The 24,650-nt window shown below is 28.3% G+C and overlaps 1 protein-coding gene and 1 non-coding gene across 5 annotated transcripts in view; one reads left to right on the top strand and one right to left on the bottom strand.

Annotated features, from left to right (window-relative positions):
* The window catches only part of LOC113552348 (serine-rich adhesin for platelets), a 239,435-nt gene that overhangs the window by 114,152 nt on the left and 100,633 nt on the right, over positions 1–24,650 (bottom strand). The window lies entirely within an intron of this gene.
* Trnak-cuu lies at positions 6,224–6,296 on the top strand. Its single transcript has one exon. It is a non-coding gene; the product is annotated as a tRNA-Lys (tRNA).

The following is a 24,650-nucleotide window of genomic DNA, read 5'->3' on the forward strand; positions in this document are numbered from 1 at the left end:
TGTACAAATCTTAATTATTATAGTTATAATAATAATTGTAAATTATATTTTAATATTAAAATTGTTTTAAACTATTATATGCTGACGCAGACCATCAAACTTTGAGTTGATATTCGAAGTTTAGGGTCATGCATACTTAGTGAGATTGGGTATCAATAAGATTGTTGTGCATATATTTCCCAACATATTGAAGTTTATAATTGGAGGATCGAGATAGTTGGATTTATAATATTGTATTTGTATTACTAATGTCTTGACCTTGAATACAAACAAGTTTCTATAATGACGTGTGTTAAATGTAAATGTTGTAGAATAATCTGCAGACGTTCTTCTTATAAATTTATTCTTATAAAATATTACTGTACTGTGTCTATATAAAACACACACGTAAATAAATATACATATGAAAAATGTGGCTGTGACGTAAAAATGAGTAAACCTATTCTATTTATAAATATTTGAAATTAATATTTAAATTTGAAAAAAAATAACAACATATTATGTTGTCATTATAATATGTTATGGAATTGTGGGTGCGAGTGTATATGTGTATGTGTAACATTTACAAACATTTGTCGTGGTGAAAACATTTCATTTAGACAGTAATCCCAAGTACGTTTGGTTTTGATATTTTGCCAAGTCTCTTCGGAGACACTATTGTCTTCCGACTGAAATTATTGCGCCGCAAGTGAGTTTATGATTCGATGAAATTTCAGAAACTGTGACTTTATCCGTGGAATCACCGTCAGTGGTGTATTTTTTTTACATGCCACAGTCTTCGCAAAATAATAATAATAATGAAAATAGTAAAATAATAACAATCGACATATTTTAGCATCGCATTATTTAATAACAAACGTTTTTATTGCAGAATTATGTAGGTACCTTTATGAATTCCGGCAACCCAGTGCTTTACATTAAAATGCTCATAAATCTTGTGCAGTCGGGTTATTGGCATTGAAGGCGTACCAGTATGTATAATGTATAATGTATAATAATAATAATAATAAATAACATAATATAATATATTATATACAAATAACCCTACACGTATATATATATATATATATAAATAACACTGTCGGGAACTTCGCATGAAGAGTTGAGACATGCTATTCTTATCTTGTTTTTCATATTATATGAAATTTCCATTCGCACGCATATATTGTGTTCCTACTCGCGCAAACAATAGTGTATACTAAATAACATAGTTTATGTATTTACTATAGATACCTATACATATAATATACTCACATATGTATGTACATGTATATATATATGTATGTATTCAGGCTTTACTAGCTATGCATATTCATATCCAGAAGACGACAAAACCTATACCGTAAAATTGCTGACAGTCGAAAATATCCGACCGAGTTCTCTACAAAGGGATGCTGATCATTTGGCATCTGCATATCTATCTATATATTATATTTCTTGGAATACAAATTCACTTTTCCTTTTTTTTTCCATTAATCGAAAAACTACATTATATATACTATTTTTTTCGTGTCGAATGGACGTTACACGTTGTTTGGGTAAGTTGCTATACTGCACGGGCGAGAGACTGGAATTCGGTTTCCAAAACGTAAGCAATTTCATGTGCAGTTTTGATGGAATTACTTTGCGTGTCGACGTGAATAATATAAAAAGCCAAGTAACTTTCTGTCACCCATTTCGGCTGTCGGGTTCACACGTGTAATAATAACGGTAATAATACAACAGTGGGCGAGAAAATGGAAAAGCCCGAGCCTGGTGCGAAATGGGCAATATAGTTTTCGGAGAGGGGTGCAAAGGAAATCTGGCAATGTGATATCTTGCGATATATTATTAGAAATGTGAAGGAAAAAAAACAAAAAAAAAATGTCATAGAAATGGGCAGAATAAATGGATTTTTGTGAAATAATAAAAAATAATAATATTACGGTGTATTTATAGAAATGTTTTGTATGGCTAAATCCCTGAAGCAATGAGGGACGAATGAATTACCGTGTGATATTTGAATAGGTATTATATGATTTACTACGTGATTTTTTATTAAAATAAGTTATGTGCTGTTTTATTTTTGACTATGTTTGTTTTTAAAATGAATTAATAAAATGGTCACTATTGCTATATGTTGTACATTAGCTTAGAATCATTCGCCAATAATCAATAAGTTTCGATGAATAATGAATTAATTATAACCATGGAAAGCATAACTACATGCAATATTATTAAAATTATTATTATGCTAGGACAAAAAAAAAACTGTAAAATGTATATATAATATATTATATATTATTAAATATATATTTTTTTTAAATATTCACATTTTATACCATCCCGAATTTGTTCATGCTTCAAAAATAATTGTGATCAAATTTATACTTAAAAATCAGTAAAATACAGTTAGTAGAAAAAAAAATTAAAATAGTTATTAAACCGTTATTTTCACGAATAATGTTTATTTTTAATATTATAAAAATTCTGTAAGTATATATTACAACTAACACAAGTGAATACATATGCCATATGTATATTTACTAAAATACTAGAATGAATACATTAAAAAGCTATGAATTCATAAATTCATAAAATGTTAAGTTATACACTTATACAGCTAAAATTATTGAAATAAGTTATTTTAAAATAGGTGATTTGAAATTCAAAAATATCTGATTACTAAGTTTGTGAACATTAATAAAAGCTATTTTATAATTGAATTGTGTAAATATAATAAAATATTTTCTTTTAAAAATTCATTAAATAATTAAATTAAAAAATAACTATGTGTTTACATGTTTGTAATAAAGAAAATCCTTATCCGTGGAAATAATTATTTTCAAAAATAAAAGTTTATTGTGAGCTATACAAACTATTAAGTAAAACAACTACATGCATATACTTAGTACTGTAACTTAAAGGCTTGAAACTAGTACCTACCTAAGTTGTGCAATTTGCATATTTTCCATTTTAGTTATTTTAAGACAGTCTAAGTACCATTATATATAAATTTATTTCATACATATTTATAATTTTTTTGTGTGGCAATATTCGTCATTTTAAGTTTTTTTCATGTATAATATTTTTTATTATAAGAGAATATACAAATTGAAAAAAAATAATTTCTTTTGAAAAATTACGTAAAATTAAAATTTTACAGTTTTAAATTTTAAAATAAACTGCCCGCAATTAATAGGAAGTATACAATATTATATATTATTACATCTTTGGTATTTTGTCTTAATTGCATTGAAATTTAACTTTTTATGGAATATACATAATATAAAATTCAATATTTACTACTTATAAAAACTAAAATACCTAATTGTATTATATTAAATCATCTTGTATTGTTGTTTTTGTTGTAGTATATTTAAGTATATATTATATAGTTAATAGTTTTAAATGACATAATAATTAATATTGAAGCATATAAGTTCTATAATAAATATGTTTTTTAGTGTTTCACGTTTTAGTTTTTTAACTAATAACTAATAAGAAATATACAAATGATGATAATTGTTGGTGTCCGAATGTTTTCGATTAATAAATTAATAAATATATAATTAAAACTTACTTTATAATTTATTAATAAAACTGAAATAGTTTTTAATTTATTTAATTTATTTATAAATTTGTGTCATTATTAGGTTTTATTACAATTATTTAAAACAAACAATTAACAAACGATTTCTCGTCAAAATTGCATTAAACAAAATACATCGCTTACCAACGACATAATTTTGGCACACGTTAATCTACTAATATTAACATACCTACATACCTATCCATACAAACCACCTACTTATATTTTATTCTATACGGCTATGCATATACATTGACTCTTCAATATTATATACATTGAAAAAGATATCAATATCAGTAGGTATTGAGAACGTTATTAATATATTTGCTAATCAAAATAAGTTTATTATACTAAAATAATAAAATATTTATTGTATTATAAATAAATGATTTTAAAGTACATATGTAGTTAGTAATGCGTATTTAGTAGGTTTTCTTTTTAGTTGGTTATTTAGTAGTTAAATCGTATTGGAGGTACTACAATCGTACGCCGCTTATTAGACTCACTTTGGGACCAGAACAAAGTGAGTCTTATAACTGAATGAATCATATAGGCAAAGTGGAAAAAAAAATTGAATTACATATTTATGAATTTTATTTTACTATATATTTCGCTTTAATTTTAATTTACTTTAATACATATAATATTATATATTACATATCTATTATTTAATAAATTTAAAAATTCTGATAAAGAAATTAAAGTAATAATACATATTATAGATATTATAAAAATTATTATATATTAATAAAAAATTATAAAAGATGTATGATGTATTTGTTATTTATGAAAAATATTTGTAATTTTGATTTGTTTTGAGTATTAATATTTCGAAAATATATTTCTCGTACTTATATTACAATAACAATAATTGCAAAAAATGTGAAATGCGATAAAATTTGTTGTAAATATACATATTAAAAAGTATGAATTGAAATCAGAAATAACCCAAAAAATATGTAATTTTTAAAAACCAATTAATTTCTAAATTTAAATCCAAAATGTTTATTTTTTTACGAAATTTGAGTGTTATAAGCGAAGTGGTGATTCTTATGACCGAATTTTTTATAATGTATTTGGATACGTCCGGATCGTTCCAGACGATTTTGAGTCTAATAAGCGACTGAACCTTGTATCTGTGAGTCTTATAAACGGTGTCCCCTGTATATATTGATATTAGTGAGGGGGTGTGGGGGCAAAGCCCCCACGGCTTATTTTGTAAAGAAAGATTTAAGCCCCCCTATTATTCAATCAAATCTCCGCCTATGTTGTTAATATTATATTCCTGTCATTTCTGTTAATAATAATGAGCATTATGTGTTCAAAAATTAAATACTGATAAACTATACAGTAGGTATACACTATAGCTAGCCACAGATGAGGATCAGTAGGACTACCTATTCAAACGGCCACGACGCTACCCTATCATTTTTCTGTTATATTATAATGCATATTGTGTACTTACTTATTTGTTATTATTTATTATTATTATTATCCTACCGTAAAAAATGTCCATATATCATTGGTTTTATTGTCCAGAACAACTTTTGGCCGAGACATTTCTGACTGTTTTAAAAATATTGTTCACCGCTTCCGCCGGGGCACCGCGAAAAAACACAGCTCGGCGCCACGCATACACACACACACACACACACACACGAATGTTCTCTCATTTTATCCTTCTCCACGTCTCCACCACTGTATCACTCTCTCAAAAACAAGTTGTGACCACATCTCACCACCAAAAGTACCATGTCCAACTATATTATTATATGTGTTTATAAAAGCACATCAGTGTATGTATAATTTATCACAAAAACTTATTTTTATAAGTGTTATTATACGGGCGCGGGTCCTGGTATACAATAGTATAAACTGTATAATTAATAAGTTATATTGCACTGTTTGTACTATCATAAATACCTAAAAGTATATTTTATTATATTATTATTCATCATTTGGAAACTTTTTTTTTTCATTTTAAATATTGCAGTACTACTCACCTAGGTTGAATTGTAGAAAAGAGATTACATAATTTGACAATATTCTGATTAAGACACTTTGTCTTCCATGATATGATATTAATTTCATTGGAATAAAGGTGCATAAAGATACAGTAAATTGTAGAGTTAAATATAAATTAAATTACATCTTTTATGGATATAGGTATCTAAAAGGCTAAAAATATTTATGTACGTTAGGCTTTAGAGTTAAGGATAAACAGCTAATTAAAATAACATCTCTTAAGTAAATTAAGAGTTGGTATCTAAAATGGAATTTATTAAAAATAACTTGCAAGTTGCACAATAATACCTACTCCTGAAATATTAATTGTAGATTTAGTTAATTGAAAAAATAACGAGTTTTTGGTTTCTGTTTAATTATGATTAATTTATATTTATTATTACGATATCGGGTAGCAATAATTATATTACTGTTTTTAAATCGTTCTTATAAAGTAGGTATTATTGTAAGATAGGATCAAATAGTAAATATATAGTAAGTGTAAGTATAAAGTATTATAGTCAGTTGCTTACTTAGATTAAAGATTCAAGACAATATTTATGAAATTATTAAATTTATAAATAAATAAAATTCAACAATACTCAATCGGTGTATTAAGTGATATTAGTCCACTCCCAACAAACAACTGCCCGGCTAGCTCAGTCGGTAGAGCACGAGACTCTTAATCTCGGGGTCGTGGGTTCGAGCCCCACGTTGGGCGATAAGAATTTTTGTTATTTTTTTTTACGAAGAAATTTCACCTTCAAGTTATATCTCGTAAAACTTTCACTATTCAAACATTTGTTCATCTGCTATGGCTGAGAAAGATCGATAAGATGAATTTAAACGGATACGCTTTTATACTAGAAAAAAACAACCCTTTAGAAAATAATAATTATAACGTCGTCGTCGTCGTCTACGGACGAAATCACATTTACGCTCTGGTACTCTATAAGAAAGGGAGTCGTTACACGGGCGTAAGAACACTATATATATATATATATATATACGTGTACAAAGGCAATAGCTTTTTACATTATATATTTTTTACGTTCAGTTTAATAAAATAATAATAATAATATATCCTTTTTGATCAGTCGTGATCGGGTTTTCTGCGAAAAGCATTCATTTCGTGTCATGCATTCTACGTGGTGGTGGGAGGCTTAAAACATAATACCATATATGATTATTATTACCGGAGAAAGGGTCGCTGTAGTGTAAAATAATAATAGTGTGTGTGCGTCCGGGTGATAAAGACGATTGGAAAAAAATTGTTTTTTTTTCTTCGGTTAGTCTATATGCATAGTATACATAAGTATATATGCACATACTGGAGCCTTTCCTATAACCGCCACGCTGTCTGCATGAGCACAGACCGATATATATACTTATCCGATACATTAGTTTATTTTTAATATTTACACATGGACGGGTTGGACGTAACAAACCATTTTTCGGTTGCGAAGCACCACGAGAAAACTATTGTCTTTGGCAAATAAAAATTCGTCATGTATTTTTATTAATGCCACTCATATTTGTAGTTTAATGTATTTCATAGGTATTGTCTAATTGGTAATATTATTTGCAAAATATCCACGAATTAAAGAATCGACGACGTCAAACTGTCTGCACTGCTATATCAAGCACACGCGCCGCAGACTCGTTGTAATAAGTTGTTTGTATAACAAATATGCGATAGTAATTAGTATTATACTCGGTGGTGGAACCAGGTTTAAGCTTTTAGGGAGCGGAGAGGACTATATAGGTACCCCACCATATTTTAAGCTTGGCACGGGATTATTTTGAATTACCAAATAATAATATTTTTATGCTTACAGAGTTACATGTTAAACAAATTCACTAATCGCTATACCATGTATAGTTATAAATTAAGAATTAATATTTATACATTTTCCATATGGTTTTATTGTTTTATATTAATTGTTGTATTATTTTATATATATATATATATACTATGTTTCTTTAATTTTATTAATATTTTCTTATTCAGCATTAATATTGCATAATCAATAGTAATTTATTAAATTTGTCAATACTTAAGATTGACAAGTTTGTAAATCGAGTTGTAATATTGAAATATGTAACCAAGTTGTTTTACTTCTAAGAGAAAATGATCGTTCACTCGTTATACTATTTATGGGCACATAGTAATGCATTACAGGTTATATACTTATTAACCAATGGATATTATTTTCAATTTTTATTCACAAAGTTAAAATCTAAAATAAATAATTGTTATGTATGTATAAAATAATCAATAATAATATTTTTATTTTACTTATAACTAATAATAGTATTTTGATAACTATCATTATACATAGTCCTCAACAGATAAAAATATGATATATTACATAAATAATATATTAAATAACATCTAACGATTTCATTGACCATAATCATTTTACATATCTTATTACGGTGCTATTAATCTATTGTAGTGGTCTATGTAGTATGTATTAAGTTCAGTGCAGTGTATCAGTGTGTATCTGCAGTCTGCACATAAACTACGGTTTCGATTAATAGAACGATTTACATACCTATATTGTTATAAAATGTAGAATTATATTTTACGGGTATGTACAGCGTATCGGGATGTCTCTGATTGATGAATGGATTTTGAATTCACTATCGGCGGTACTAGCGAACGTATAATAATAACAATATTACAACATCAAATCGAAATTTATTGGCTTATATATACATTATATTATATAATATTATTATATACCCTGCAGCAGGCGTATTGAATCTCGTGCAAAGGATATAATGCGTATATGTGTATATACACATACACACATTATATTGTTGTATTTATATAGGTACCTATATACCTAGTAGAATATAGTACATAATATATCTATATTATGTTATGTTTGCGCAGAGAGGCAATGGGAAGATTTGTACATATATTTTAGACGAAACGCCGTGTTTTGGCGGAGTGTTAAAATTCGTAACATAAATCACGACATTTATATACATTTATGGCTTCCTCTTCTTTCGATTATCAGTTAAACTAAACAAAATTCTCGTAGTCGATGATATTATTATTATTATACTACCTAAATCGCGTATTTGTACATGTGCGTGTGTAAAGGGTGGATATATATATATAAGCGTCTTTCTCGCATGCAATATTATAGGTACTGTGTTAATTGTATTTTTTTATTCTAAAAGTGATTAATGTATTAATTTTATAATGAAATGTGTTTTTCGTGTCTGTTATCATCTTTTGGACGGTGAAAATAATAAGATTTTGAACATAAATATATTTTCTTGTAGAAATATGAATACATTTGATCCTTGGGGGTCAAAAATAAATAGTTGTCCAATTTTTTTCTTAATAATTAGGGGAAAGAAAATATTTTGTCATACTTATGATGTAATTAAAAAATATTCGAGGGAAATTCTAATTTGTACTACATATTTAAATTAATATATTTTATCTAAGCAATGACATCTTTAAAATATTTAAATACATTTTATGATATTACATATTTATACCAAGAACTTATTTACATGGTTATACTTGCGGTAAGTGGATATTAACTCAAAATTTAATAACATTAATGCACTATGAATTATGATAGTATACATTTATACTATTATGGTGATTAAATATTAATAATGAATCAAAAGTAATATTTTTGTCGAAAATTAATTCGAATGAATAATAGCATTATTAATAGTAAAAAGAATTACTGTAATGGCATATAAATATATTATAATGAAATATACTTGGTAATGTGGGCTGACAGACCGTCATCGCTCCTTTTTCGTTTGCGATGATTAAATATTAAAATACAATATAACAAATACTTTGTAGTGACATCCACAATGTCGAACTACACTCGACGTATAATATACACCCCGTTGTTTTCCTACTTATATAATTGAAATCATTTTTTACGTCATCAGTTAATTTTAATATTATTTGCACTAAATCATTAGTTCATTAGTATGTAGTATTGCAGCTGAATTTCGTATAATGATGATTTGTATCATCGTTTCTCGCAACCTATCGGTGAATGCGACCATATGATTTGTCGCGTTAAGCGATTTTTATAGTTTTTATAATATTTTTCTCTGCGGAATTCGACGCGTATATGCATAGTATTATCAAGCTCTATTATATCGTGATATTTTACAGTCGTATGATATTAAAAATAACAACCGATTTTTTATTACGAGCCACATAACGACGTGTACCTATTATAGTACGCATTTATTTTTTAATTGCTCGTTTGTTTCACCGTGTATACGCGTCCTATACCCGTATACGGTGCAGTGTGTGTAGGTACATTATGGTATTATGTATGATAATATTGTATTTGATGGACACGGGGTCGTTATATTATATTATTACATAATAGTGTTGTACGTCCAAACGCCATTAGTCGGCAAAGTTTGAGCGGTATGTGCATATACACACACACACACATACATCACGCGCGTATGCATTATACTATCATATTATGTACGTACAGAGTATTAAACACACGCCCATATAATAATTATATATTTACATTATATTATACGACGATGATCGTATGCATAGTACCGCGACGTTGGAGATGGTTGAGTAATTAATTACAATTTTCGCCGAGTATTTCCAACTGCTCGGTTGCATACACACACACACACACACACACATATATATAGTATATATTCACTAATAAGGTTTTAAAAACAAAAGAGAAAAGACATTATGTTCACGGCCAGCCGCTTCTCAGTCCTCTGCATGTGCATACACTATTTTAAGCGTTCACGGGTTGTTTACTTTTAGACTTTGAAAACGTGCAAAGTTTTGAGTATGGGGAAAAAAATTCAAGTCATTACAAACTTAACCAAGGTACAGTCAACGCACCAAAAATATTACTATACACGTTAAACTCGAGTCCAGCGCTAATTGTTTATTATTTTATTTTCGATGAAAACTAAAAACAAAAAAAGCTTTTATCGTCAATACAGGCTTAATGCCGATATGATCCTATATGTGTAACATATAAAGTATATTATATTCTATATGATTATTTTTTTTTTATTATTATATTGCAGTAGACGTAACCCGTATAATAAATGACGTTTATGTGGCTATTTGTATCGGATTTACCGACCTAAATGTGGATAGTCCCCGCCGCTGCCACCGCCCTCGTCGTCCTCGCAGTAAAAACCGTAAAATTTATTGTCATCCCTGCGACTTTTCGAAATAAAATTTCACCTAAATCGGATCAAAGGTTCAACAGCGCCCGCGTAGTAGTGCAATGATATTAACGTAGGTATGCGCGAGTAAGTATACTGCGCATCCGAGGTAAATGATAATTTACGGGGTAACTTATCACCGGCAAATCTCCGGTTTTCGTCGACTGCTTTGCGTTTTAATACCCGACGACGACGACGACGACGACGACGACGACTGACGACAACGACTACTATGCGCTGCAAAAGGATCTTCTGAAAATCCTGGACATCAACATGACCCCACTCTTCCTCCCCTAATCTACCCCTGATCACAACCTTATATATACGCGACTGGGCCATTTATATACACATATATTGTATACCTATGTATTATAGCGAAATAATCTCGGAAAATCCCTGTTTTGTAAAATCCTCAGATTTATTCTGTTTTAAAGTAAAAAAAAAAAACTTTGCAAACACACCCGAGGGGTTTACCTGCAGCGTTTTCTTCTTCCATCGCATGCTATTCCTCCAATTCAGTAAAAAAAAAAAACTCAGTAAATGCCTTGTTCGGTATACGAATTGTTATTTACCCTTTTTATTATTATAGTCATGATTATTATTATTATTATTATTATTAGTCGCGTGCTCCTAAACAGAAACTGAAATGGCAGTATGACATCTAGTTATAGTTAAATCAACACAAATACCCTTCTTGGAGACCGCGTTTATCAATAAAACATGACGTCACAGTCGTCGTCTTCTAAGTTAAATAATAACTTTTTAACCACAAATATAATAATTTATTATGCTTGTCATTGTTTATTTTTATCGTGATTATTATTATGCAAATTGCACGTGAAGTGGTGATAGCGGTGGAGAATCGGATTTCCGCTAAAATTCGCTTGCGCGTGGTTTTTTCGTACCACCAGAGTGAGTTCAAAAATAAATAATAACTTAACGATAATAACAGTGAAAATGTAGACGGTGGAAACAATAATAGAGCAGTCCAGAAACTCTGCAGCGTTCGTCAAAGTTTATTCGACCGATTCGAAAACTCGGACATTCTTTCGGGTGGAGGATACTGTATTATATGTCTCGAGATTCTGCAGTCCAACTTTTTCTTTTTCTTTTCTATTTTCCTTGTTGGCAGGTTGTTGTTTGGAGAGACGGAGAGACGTGTGCCACGTGCTTAAAGTATGTACACTTACGCAAACATACACTATATGTAAGTGACGTACACATCGAGCAAGCTAAACCCGTTTAAAGTCATTCCGTGTTGCAGTGCACGTGTGTATTATACATGTAGTATATATATATATATATATATGTATATGTATGATGTGCGTTATTTTTGTTTTCGACACGTGCGACGACCCACGAGGGATTTACAGGGTTTTACGTGAAAAACGAATCTATATAATAATAACAATAATATCATATTATACAAGTATATTATTATTTGCTACGTGTATCATCCCGCGCTGTGACTAGACGACAGCGACGACGGGAATAATAATTATTATTTTTACGTTATACGAGTTTCAGTGGTGTCTCGCCAGAGACTTACCCCATCTATAAGTAATGATATTAAGTTTGAAAAGTAAATCTTTATGTCTACAGTAGAAACCGTTAGCTTTTGTTTGTCGGCTAACCATTAGAAATAATTGATATATGTACGTGTGGATTCGTCTCAGACGAGCCTTGTGAAACACTCGTGTCCCTCTCTCATTCTATCCAACAACATCACATTTTAGCTTGTCTTTTGGGAATTAAAAGTTTGTTGTGTAAAAACATATTATGGGCAATTGAGTTGTATACGAATAACCTACTGTATAGCTGCATGGTGACGTGTCCGTTTAAAATAAATGTTAATGTATGAACATTTTTAAATATTTTATTGTTAACAGTACAGTTGGTAATTCACCATGCATAATATTCACCATTTTCCCTTCAACAATGAAGTTATTAGAATTTTCAAGTATACTTAAAAATAATATTTTTAAATACCTACTTACATTTTTTACGCCATTTAAGGAGTGACCTACAAACTTCTGTCTTTCAAGTGAAAACCCTCTTATTACAATAAAATATTAATCTGGAATTTTTTATTTAATCTTAATGTTAATGTATACAAACTAAAAGTTAAACGAATAGTTTTTGAATTATTAAAACTAACGATAATTATTATAATACATGCTAATATTTTTAGAAACATGAAGGCTATGATGATTTTAAAATTAAAGTTATTAGTACTTTATAGTTTGTAAAAAGGTTCTGACCATAATAAATATACCAAGCTAAATATTATATTTACTTTATATTTTAAGTAAAATGTAGAAAAAAGTAAGTCATTAAAATTAAACTTATAGATTCATATAAATAAAAAAAATTTTTTTTTTTAAATCAATAGTGAAAATATATGGTTATTGTCAAAAAAAATAATGGTTGATTTAAATCTAAGTAAATGACAATTTGATATACTAAGAACTTTAAAAAATAATAGTTTGAATAACCACATCATTATACTTAACCTGGTAATTTGTAAGTATAATTGTAGTATTCATTTAATATAGACAGTAGGCACCTATTTTTAAATCCAACGAAATATATGAAATTATTTTTAAACCATATAACTAACAATGCAGATATCTAAATCATGAACCACTATTATATCTGCAAAATGTTTATAAAGTTATCGAAAGAATAAATAAGTGGGTTTTATGGAGATTAATATAAATGTAAAAAAAACAAATTTCTCTAACGTTGGTTCAATTTGGCATATGACGTCAAATATAAAAAGATTCACAAACTATCAGCAGAGATCCACTATTATGATCGAGATTTAAGGGTTTTCTGTTTTTTTTTTTTTTTAACGAATTAATTTAATATTATAAGATTATAAGATAAAATAATAATAAAAGTAAAAAAGACTGACTTCAACTTGGAAACTCTATATTTTATTGTGGAAGCAGAGGAAAGCTCGGATGGCCATAACACTTCCGACCGAGAAGAAGAAAATATAATTAAATATTGGTAATTTAAATAATTTTAGCAAACCGACGACAAAATACTACCTAATCTTATAGTAGCACTATACTACTACCTACTTCTAATAATAATAATCACAATAGAAACCTCGACGTGGGGCCTCGAACGCTTATGGACGCCTATTTTCATTATATATTCATTGATAGTAATGATAATAATAATAATGAAGTAAGTAATAGTAATAAGTACCTCACAAGAAGGCTTGGTCGTTTGTGGACTCCGAGTTTTCATTAAATATTCATCGATGATGATGTTGATAATAATAATAATAATAATAATAATAATAATAATATATGTATATGTATAAAAGTGGGGAAATAATATATTTTATAATAATAGACATCAGCCATAAGAAACATTATTTTCAAAGGTTAAAACTTAAAAAAAAACTTTGATCATCAGCCGACATTCCCGTCAGTGTTAGTGATGGGAGGAGGGGGGGAGATTAGAAAGAATTTATGAAATATTTTTCATGGCTAGTACAGATTCGGGTGGGCATGAATAATATAGACGCACGCACGCTGATTTCAGTAGTCTTTTGTGAAGTTCCGTGCATAGCGCTATAGAAACGGGAAAAAGTGACAACGGAAAAAATAATTAATTGTTCTATTATGTTAAGCCACGTTTTGACAATCATTCAAGATGAATTGTGCATAGTCAATGAAAAATTAACAGTGTACACACGATATTATCAAAAGTTAAATAACCGCATTGAACGATGAATGAATTTGGGTAGTACTCAACTTTTGGTCGACCGCGAATAATTCATCCCAAAATGATCACCAAAAGTGAATCATGTATAAATGCGGCTTATGTGCGGCGGTGTGGTTACACACCTCTGCGCAAACGATGGTTACAATAATCAAATAATATATAATATAATTGATGAATTCAAATGATTAAGTCATATTATATGAATAATATATATATATATATATAAAATTAGAAGCGCTGAAAACCAAACGGATGTGAACATAACATTGTTCTATAGAGAGAAAGTAAAACTATTTATATATGGTTATTATTTTCTTTGTACGTACTCAACTTGCCAAAATTTTAAAGCTGTTAGACTTTAAAACTATTATAATCAAAATGGTGTATTCTTATGGATAATAGTGCATTGAACACTTGCCAAACATATATTACACTCATAAGATTTTCAATTATAGTTTTTTTATAAGTCGTTTAATAAAACGCTTGTTACATCGAGCTTTGCTACATGACTTTACTCGTATAGAGATACGTCAAACATAATCGTATAAGACAACGAATTTTTTATGAAATTTAAAATAAAATCGTTGCCCTGTATCCTCGTTGTAATTATCTGTGTTATAATATACAACAGCAAGTAATTCTAAAAATAAATAAATAGATAAAATAAACAATCAATATTTTATTTAAGTATTGAAAATATGTACATTTATTTGATTTGCTAAAAATTAAAGAGATTTTTTTTTCATATGACCAAGAAGCGATCGTTATATATATAATATGTCATCGTATATATTATAACTTGATTGTTGATTTTTGAAACATTTATTGTGGGTTATAATATACGTATACGATAGTCCCCTTCGTTTCCTGTTATTATAATATTAATAGTCTTTATTGTGTTTCTAGACATTTCTCCTCGTAAATTCAATTGTAATAGTATATATATAATACCTATACTAAATCACTGAAATTAATATTTGTGGTTAAATAATACATTTATCAACTACTCTTCTGTTACCTTGATATTATATAGAAGTCTTAAGTATATAAAATAATACAATATGGTTTTAAACGGAAATTAAACTGTTTTGTCCATAGAATAGTTTTAATTAAATCAATGTATTTTATTGTATATACTTGGAAATATTATACGTTTATTAAATATACAAAACATAAAAAGTATAGTTGTATTAAATGTTTCCAAACCATAAAATTATATTAAAAAAATCAGTGTTCTAAGCGTGGCAACTGTTTAGCCCGCAATATTAATATTGTAAATTGGATATTTATCAATAAATATAATATTTATAATTTTTAAGACTATAAATTATAAATTAAAATTAATAAACTTATCTCAAATATATAATATAATAAATACCAAAATAAAATAGTTATTGCTTTTTACACTTTTTAGATAATTGAAATAATTGAATTACCCAATCTAAAGTCAAGATCTTACGACTATTTAAAAAGTATATCTTATCACCAGTAAATACTATCACACTACACTGAAATGGTATTCAGTAGAATAATATAGTTTACTTAATTATTGCATAATATGTTGGTAAAGGTGATACGAGTCAAAACAATCACCAATATAGGTACTTGAATACACATGCGTTTCTTTTATCCGCTCATTCACTTTTTTACACCAAAAATTAAATGAATGTTTACTTAGTGATCACCTTAATTTATACAATATTTTAACACAATAAATATTTTTCTCACCACAGTCTAAGTAGGTCATTGCAACCATAATTATTATAGGTTTAATTATAAAAGTATTTTTAAACGGCGTACTAGGTATGCAATTTAGGTTCACCTCTCTTGCGGTCCATTTTTACAGTATAATATTATAATAATATTATATTAATTTTAATACATTTAATTTGGTCATAAGTAGATGGGATTGGGAACTTGAATGAGTTCATATCTATTGACATACTTATAAATACATTAGTCAATGGAACTCCTGTTTATAACTTTATAACATACTCAAGCAACAATAACGTTAATCACTATAATATTTATTACTGTAAAACAGTAAATAATATAATATATTATAATATTTAAATTTACAAATTTCAATCAATTCACGTTTACAAAATTCAATAATAAAAATCAAAGTTGTAAGATTGATATCTGCACTGTAAATTGATAATTTAATAGTGGGAAATTGTATATAGAATGTAGTATTTAATTAGTTTATTCGGAACGAATAAGAATATTAGTATAAATTAATTACACGTATGTTACAATAATTTTTAATATGAATCCATAGGTATATATACCTATATATACATAAACAGTATATTATGTATTAAAGTTAAAATATGTTAACTAAAACTATGTTTATTTATATTAATATATCAGATATTTTAAAAGTAACCAATAAATTACATTCTATTATATTAAATTTATATTATACTTGATAATTTAATATTAAATAACTTTATATACGTTTTAATAACTCTGGAGAGTCTTTTGATCAATGTGTATGGTATATTATACTTAAAATACGATCGAGGTAGATTTCAATTGAACTTTAATGTAACAACATTACAGTTTTAAAGTAGGTTAAGATCAGAGTTAGACTTTTCAAAGGATTTATTCTCTAATAGTTTTAATCAAAATGTATAAATATAAGTAACTTAAAAAATAAAACACAATACCGTTTTAATGAATTTATTAATACTTTAATAAAGAATAAACATTTTTAATATAATATTAAAAAGATTAATTCAATAGTGAATAGGGTCCTTTATAGAGATGTGATATGAACTATTTTAGGCGGACTTAAAGACTTAAAATATATTATTTTTTTATACTATAATATTATGTAATAGCCAATATGTATATTATCATTATAATATTTTAATGGAAAATGTGCACCAAAAGAAAGTCTTTTATATTTATTCATTTTTATTTTTCATAACGGACTATAATCGTTGTTACACAACTTGTTAATTACTATTATTATTATTTTATTTTATATTTTAATTTATACCTCAATAATATAACTATAATAATATCCAAAATGTCAACAAGTCAAAAATAAATTGAAATAGATTTTTTCCGTACATTGGAGTATAAATTATATTCGGTCAGTGGCTATTTTATAGTGGTAATTTATTGAATACTTGTACAAGTATTCATCTACTATTTTGTCATGCTAATAACTAGGTATATGTATATCTAGATAACGCGTATTCTAGGATGACACAAAATTCAGTTATTGAAATATAACAAGACGAATTATGACGTTATATTAAAATATCCTACTGAATAGGGTTTGTATACATGACGTATTGTAGTACAAGTATAAAAAAATCCTTGAACCCGCTCGTACAAAGGTCGTACAAAAAACTGAACAAAACAATACTGACTTCAATACATTAGTGTTTTGTACGCATTAGTTGTGTTGTTCGTTTGTGTTTTATTTCATCGTCGACATCAGCAACGTCATCTTCATAGTCACCATTATTATTACTATTATTTGTGTTTTTATTATTTTTATCTAGAGCAGCGCAATTTTGGGATCCGCATCGGTATAATATACCATGTACTCGGGTTCAAACAAACACTAACAAACAGTGTATAGCCCCCGGGGTCGAGCGCACCATTTCCGCCGGTCACGTCATGTCTGCAGTATAACATGGACGATGTAAAACGTTCTGTTACAATATATAATAATAATATATAGGTACCTATGAAAAGGCTGTACAAATATCGTAATAGCTTTCATTCTGTCAGCCACGGCCCACAACCCATTCTTCAACGGTATATATATAGGTAACTAACCGCCGTCGCTACCGTATATGTATCGAAATTCTCGATATTCAGTTTAATATTATACATAAAAATACATAAACTACCTATATATAATATATATACGCACACACACACACACACACACATATATATATATATATATCATAAACATATATTTATTGTTCGTTGTATATTTACAAACAACTGGCGGAATAACGCAAACAAATAACGGCGCACGAGATTTTATATTTTTCCTTCCGGACGCGGCAAAAACAAACGTTCTTCTCTTATACCTACACACATATTGATATATATATATATATATTAAGTATAAATGCACAAGATATTTTAGGGCACATTATATTATTACAAAAATATTGCACCGGGGTGTACCATGGTGGACAGCCGCGCATTGCCCGGAGTAAGCGCGTGGCAGTGTAAGAGGACGTTTAAGTTTAGTGGCGGTGGAATGAAAGGGTGGTGGGTTCATATTGAAAGAAAACATCCCTTGTTGACCCTTTCGACTAACAAGATGCTCGCCCGGGGGCTGCTTTATTTCTACCCGCGCATCATTCCACTACTTCGCATTTGCCCCTCAATTATTTTTGTCTTTCGCTTTTCGCGCCGTCGCGTTTGATACTCCCCGTTCGTAGCTGGTCGACGCCAGTTTGTTGGTTATTTTTAATATTTATTTTATAGAAACATAAGTTGTGCACCAACACAGACGACAAGCTGGGTTTGATTTAATTTCAAGTAGAGGGCTTGATCGTATTATTTCGCTATCGGTTGTTCGGCAGGGTAACAGAAAACGCTAAATCGCAGAGAGGGATAGAGGAAAAGAGAGAGAGAGAGCACACGAAACCAAATATATGATCTACTTTACTTAAAAATCCCAATGACGAATATACGCTTACCTTGCATTACTACCAGCGTTTCTCCATCTTTTACTAACTGTAGTTTATTTTTTTTTCCGTCAAACTTGTGAAAAATATTTAAAAAGTCATATATTAAAGAAATGTATTATATACGTAAAATCAATATCATCCAATTCACCAACTATAAAATAAATAGCATAATATCACATGTAACTTAAATTTTACGAAAAAAAAATTACTTTACTAACAATTTTTTTCGGATGCAAAACTGAATTATTTAATTTCTATAATAAAGGCATATTATTTTATTTTAAAAATATATTGTAGCTTAGTATATATATTGGTATTTTTTAAAGCTTAAATAAAAACATTCCAGTTTTAATAAATTCAGATAAATTCTTAAATAAATCAATAAATTTACACACATTTTGTGTAAACTTGACTAATTCTATGATAAATCATTAATTTTAAATTAAATTAAGCAAATACCTTATAGTATTCGTTATCATTGTATACGTATATTATAGACAGTAGTAGTCTTAATAATGTCATGTTATTGTAGTAAATTATAGAGATTATTTCTACCAGAAATGTTTATACTTATGTGTGTTAGTAGTGCTATCTAGTGAATGAAATTATACCGTTATTGTATTGAAACACAAACGATTTTTATTTTATCGACAATCGTTAACATGATTTTAGCTATGAAGTGGATATACCTGTTCATTGCACCCACCCTTCATTATTAAAATATCTACCATCATTCGCACAATTCATATTATATATTTTCGTCGTTTGAAAAAAACTTAACGCATTGCACAGTTATATATTAATATGCATTTCTTTCAACAACTATACAGGTGATAACAATGGAAACAGTTTTGAATTTATATTCTTCACAAAGCTTTTTAAAACATCTCAATTGTTGAATCTTCGAGTATATATCACCACCGAAAATAAAATGTATAATAAATATATGTACATTTTTTATACAAATGTGTATAATATAATGTATACAACAGTGGTTCCGTACTGTAAATAAAAATGTTATGTCGTGGACTGATTTTGAATTTGAAGAATGATCTTACGAGTAGTACGAAAAATATTCATGGGAATAAGTTCCAGATGTTAATCAAAATATACATTTTTTCAGGAATCTCTGCGGGGTTGTTAGGATGTGTAAAAGAGTAGTGAAATATTATTTTTATTTCACATATGTATTTTAGTTACTCCAGTAGACGACGCACGAAAAGTATAGAAACACATTATCGCAAATGTCTCTAAAACTAAAAACACTCAAAAACTAATATTGCACATGAAAAGTTTACACGTTTATAATCCTTATGAATACACGATTCCATAACATAAATTATGAAGAAAAAACGTAGGTATAAATTCCATTAAATTTCTGAGTTTTTGTTGGGATCCGAAATAGTTAAATTTAGTTTTAAAATCCATGTACTCTACCATTTCTACCTGCTCACACTTTTGAGTTTTTTAAATCATGTCCGATGGGAATAATCACTAATTCACATCGCACGGATAGTTCGAGTTCATTGTTATTGGACTTCTTTAGATATTCGTATCAAACGGATCGTCGCGAACGTGCTTCTTAAAAGGATGCATGCGATTACAATGTACCTGTTGATTGGATTACGAATATTTTAAAAATAAAAATAAATACTGATTATAAAAAACATATTATATTTTAATACTTTCTTTTTAGCTGTCACCCCAGGCTCATAAATCTTAGATTAATACTACAGTGAAATATGACCGAAAGGAAACAAAATTAAGTTTTAAGCATTGGCAATAACAATAATGTATAACCTACACGGAATAGAGACATTTTTTAAAGACTTTGTGGTAATACATTTTTGAATTATATATATAAGCAAAGAAGCAGCGGTGAGGCGGAAGAAAAAAATATTTCTCCAAACGTCTTTTACGCTTTGCAGATTATTGTTGGAAAAAAACACTTTAAAAATCCATTAAATATATATAAAATATATATGAAAAACAACAACAAACAAAATAAAATAAGAGGTTAAAGAAAATATTTTAATCGTACATGCAGGCAAGGATTTTTTTGTATTTATTTCGCTTCGGGAACTTTTTGGTCCGAAGGACACGAGTTTTTCCGGAAAAGTCTCAAAGGATCGTATACGTAGGATTCGATGAACGTTCGTGACCACTCCAAAACGCACGTGACCTCGTTCATGACTGCATATATTATTATTATAATGTCCAAATACGCCTTGAATTTTTCTAGACCGTATCGCGAGAAACGCCTTTCAGATTAAAAATATATTATACACATGCCATTATAGTTATATCACGTGTACAATATATTTCTTTTTATTTTCTACGATTTGAAACATACAATTGTAATACCTAAATTTCTTTATGAATATTTTGGGCCTAGTATAATTGCTCTAGACATTAGGCAATATTTTTATATAAATTAAAATTATATAAGTACTATACCTACATTACGAACTGTGATGAGGAATCTATATTTATTGGAATCACACTATTATGATTTTTAATTTTTTTTTAACTTAATTGATTAATGATTTTATAAGCAGTAATAAAAAATTGTAAGCAGTATAATTTCTATTCATTCAACGACTTAAATTGATACTTAAAATAATTAATATATCATTTTTTGAATATATTGTTTATTTTTATTTTGTTAAACTCTGAAAATATCTATAAAAATATTAATCAAACCATAATATTTAGATATCTAATATATATAAAAAAAAAAAAAAAAAATGATAGTTTTTAAGTATTTTAATTCGTAACCTAGACAATTAAAAATTTAATATCAAATATAAATCATGATAATATAGTAATTAAAAGTTATAGCCATGTTAAAATATTTAAAAAAATTATTCATGTGAGATATGACAGGTATGTATATTGTATTATTATATTAATTGCTTATTTCTATAGATACCGACAGGAAACTTTGGAATAAATGAAATTCTATAAACAAACATTCGTTACTAAGAAGTTCCTACCACTTTCAAAATACCATAGATAATTTCACATACTGTTGAACAGTTGGAAAATTTCAAGTATTTTCAAAAAATAAGCTTACGTTGAATTTGTTTAATAAATATTCCAGTTAATAATATTTAGTCGTATACATTGACGCTGTAATTTATATCGTCATTTGAAAATAAAAAATGAATTATTCACTTTTAATGTGTCTTTCCGTGTCTGGAAAGATGCTATGTACTCGTATTTGAGATTCTTCATATAAGGTCCACAAAAATATGCTTTAATAATATTTAATGCTATAGAAATATCGTTTACACTAAGTGGATTGTCTTGTTTACAGAGAGATAAGTATTAAATATCAAACAAGAAATTTATTTTTGTAAAATCCTTTTATTAATTTTTTTTTAAGTTTTTTATACTTTTATATTTTATCACAATATTTAGAAGTTTAAAACTTTATTTTTAATTTGTTTTTGAATACAGAATATTTTTTTATATTTAAACAACGAGCCTTATTGTGCGTATAATTAAAAAGAATATTAATATTTTTTACGACATAAAACGTTCTACAAAACTGTTCATTTTGCAAGAAACTTAAATAATTTACTTGAAAAATAATTGACAAGGCGTGAGATAATGCCGTACAGATTTCAATTTCATACAAATATACTGTTTAATAGGTATTCCTATTATTTTCAGAATAGTGAGGCTTTATAATAAGATTGAAACAAGTATTCAAGTGTAATAATAAAGGAGTTTGTCGATGCGATTTACAAAAACTATTAACGTCATGAGTTTGTAATTTGTATCGCACTTTCAATATGATAATATTATTGGTTAAAACAGAAAAAATGGAATCATTGGTATAATTAGATATTTTGTCGACGTGTCTTGAATATAATTTATGGTTGATTGCTGTTACCGAATTCAATATTATGTACAAAACAATGATATATGATGTGCGGTTTATAATTATTATATTTATTATAATGTTTACACATTATTATATTATTATTTTGTTATCGTAGCCGCTGAAATCGTCGGAAACAAACAGCCTATAATAATATATTAAGTTATGACCTATACAACAACAACAAAAACGGTAATAACGAAAATAAAGATAATGATAAAACGTCATTCCGTTTTTCCGGTGCGCGTTTTGACATTTAGCTAATTATATTACATCATTACAATATGTGCATTACCCGTTTCAGGTATACAGGCGCATACCACCGTGGTGTGGATATACAAACGAATGTGTGTCTTCCTAATCACCAATAATACTACTCAAATTTATAAATATTAATACAGTACAGGCGTGTTGACCGGTGACACCTCGTGGGTAACGAATTAAAGCAATTAAACATTATATTATTGCCGTACGGTCACAACCGGTTGGACGATTGGGCGGCCGTTCTACGAGATTACTGCGGTGGAAGGGGTCCAATCGTGACGACCTGTCTCCGCGTCTGCTTTGCACAGACGTTATACTACACTATTATAACTGTTATTATTATTATTATTATTTATTATTGTTCAGAACGATGCGGTCCCACGAATCTCGTACGTGCTTCAATTATTCCGAGCGCGTTACGCGCCTCAAACCCCGTTCCAGTGAGATCATATTATTATTATGACGAGATTGCCTCTGAAGGATAACCGTAGCGGCCGACCACCGTTCCGGGGAGTTAACTCGCGAGGAAAAACAAAATAAATAAATAAATAAAAAAAAAAAAAAATGAATAAAAACACCACGTTGCAATATTAATGCGGTTTTTTCGGACCGACGGCGCGCGTACGGAGTCCGCGTTTCTGGCGGTTTTTGCGGGTGCGCAGCAGATGTTTACAGACTGTGGTCTACTTTTCGTTTTAAATGTTAATTTCGATAAACCAGTGAAATTTCGCAGAGGTTTTGCGCCGTACTTTTTTTTTTTTTTTGGGGGGTTTTTATACTCTGATAAATTTTTAAACGTTTATTTTTTTTCGCTTCTTAAACAGAAAAATAACTCGATTTTTTATTTCTATTTATGAATTTTTTATACAATATTATATTTTTTAATTCGTTCACTTCGCATATACAACGATGATGGTAAAGCTATTAAAAAAATACCGTTATATTTTTATTTTATTCTAGTAGGTCACTATGATATTATTATAAATAGCTACATTTATTTTTCTAGCTCAAATGTCACACTTTAATATACAATATTATGCATGACACGTGTACTTCCATTATATGTATAGCTTCTACAGCTGTAAAGTATAATATATGTTTACCGTTGTTACGATATAGTTTGGACTTTCGGTACATTATATTATATACTAAATACGTTTTAAGAATGTCTGAATCGTTTTTTGCTGATGTAACTTTTATAGTTTGACATTGCAAATCAATTTAAACTCGTATTGGAGAAGGAGTATAGATATCGTTAATAAATAGAGTGAACCGATAACTC

This window comes from Rhopalosiphum maidis, chromosome 2 (assembly GCF_003676215.2).
Source record: "Rhopalosiphum maidis isolate BTI-1 chromosome 2, ASM367621v3, whole genome shotgun sequence".
NCBI classification, from domain to species: Eukaryota; Metazoa; Arthropoda; class Insecta; order Hemiptera; family Aphididae; genus Rhopalosiphum; species Rhopalosiphum maidis.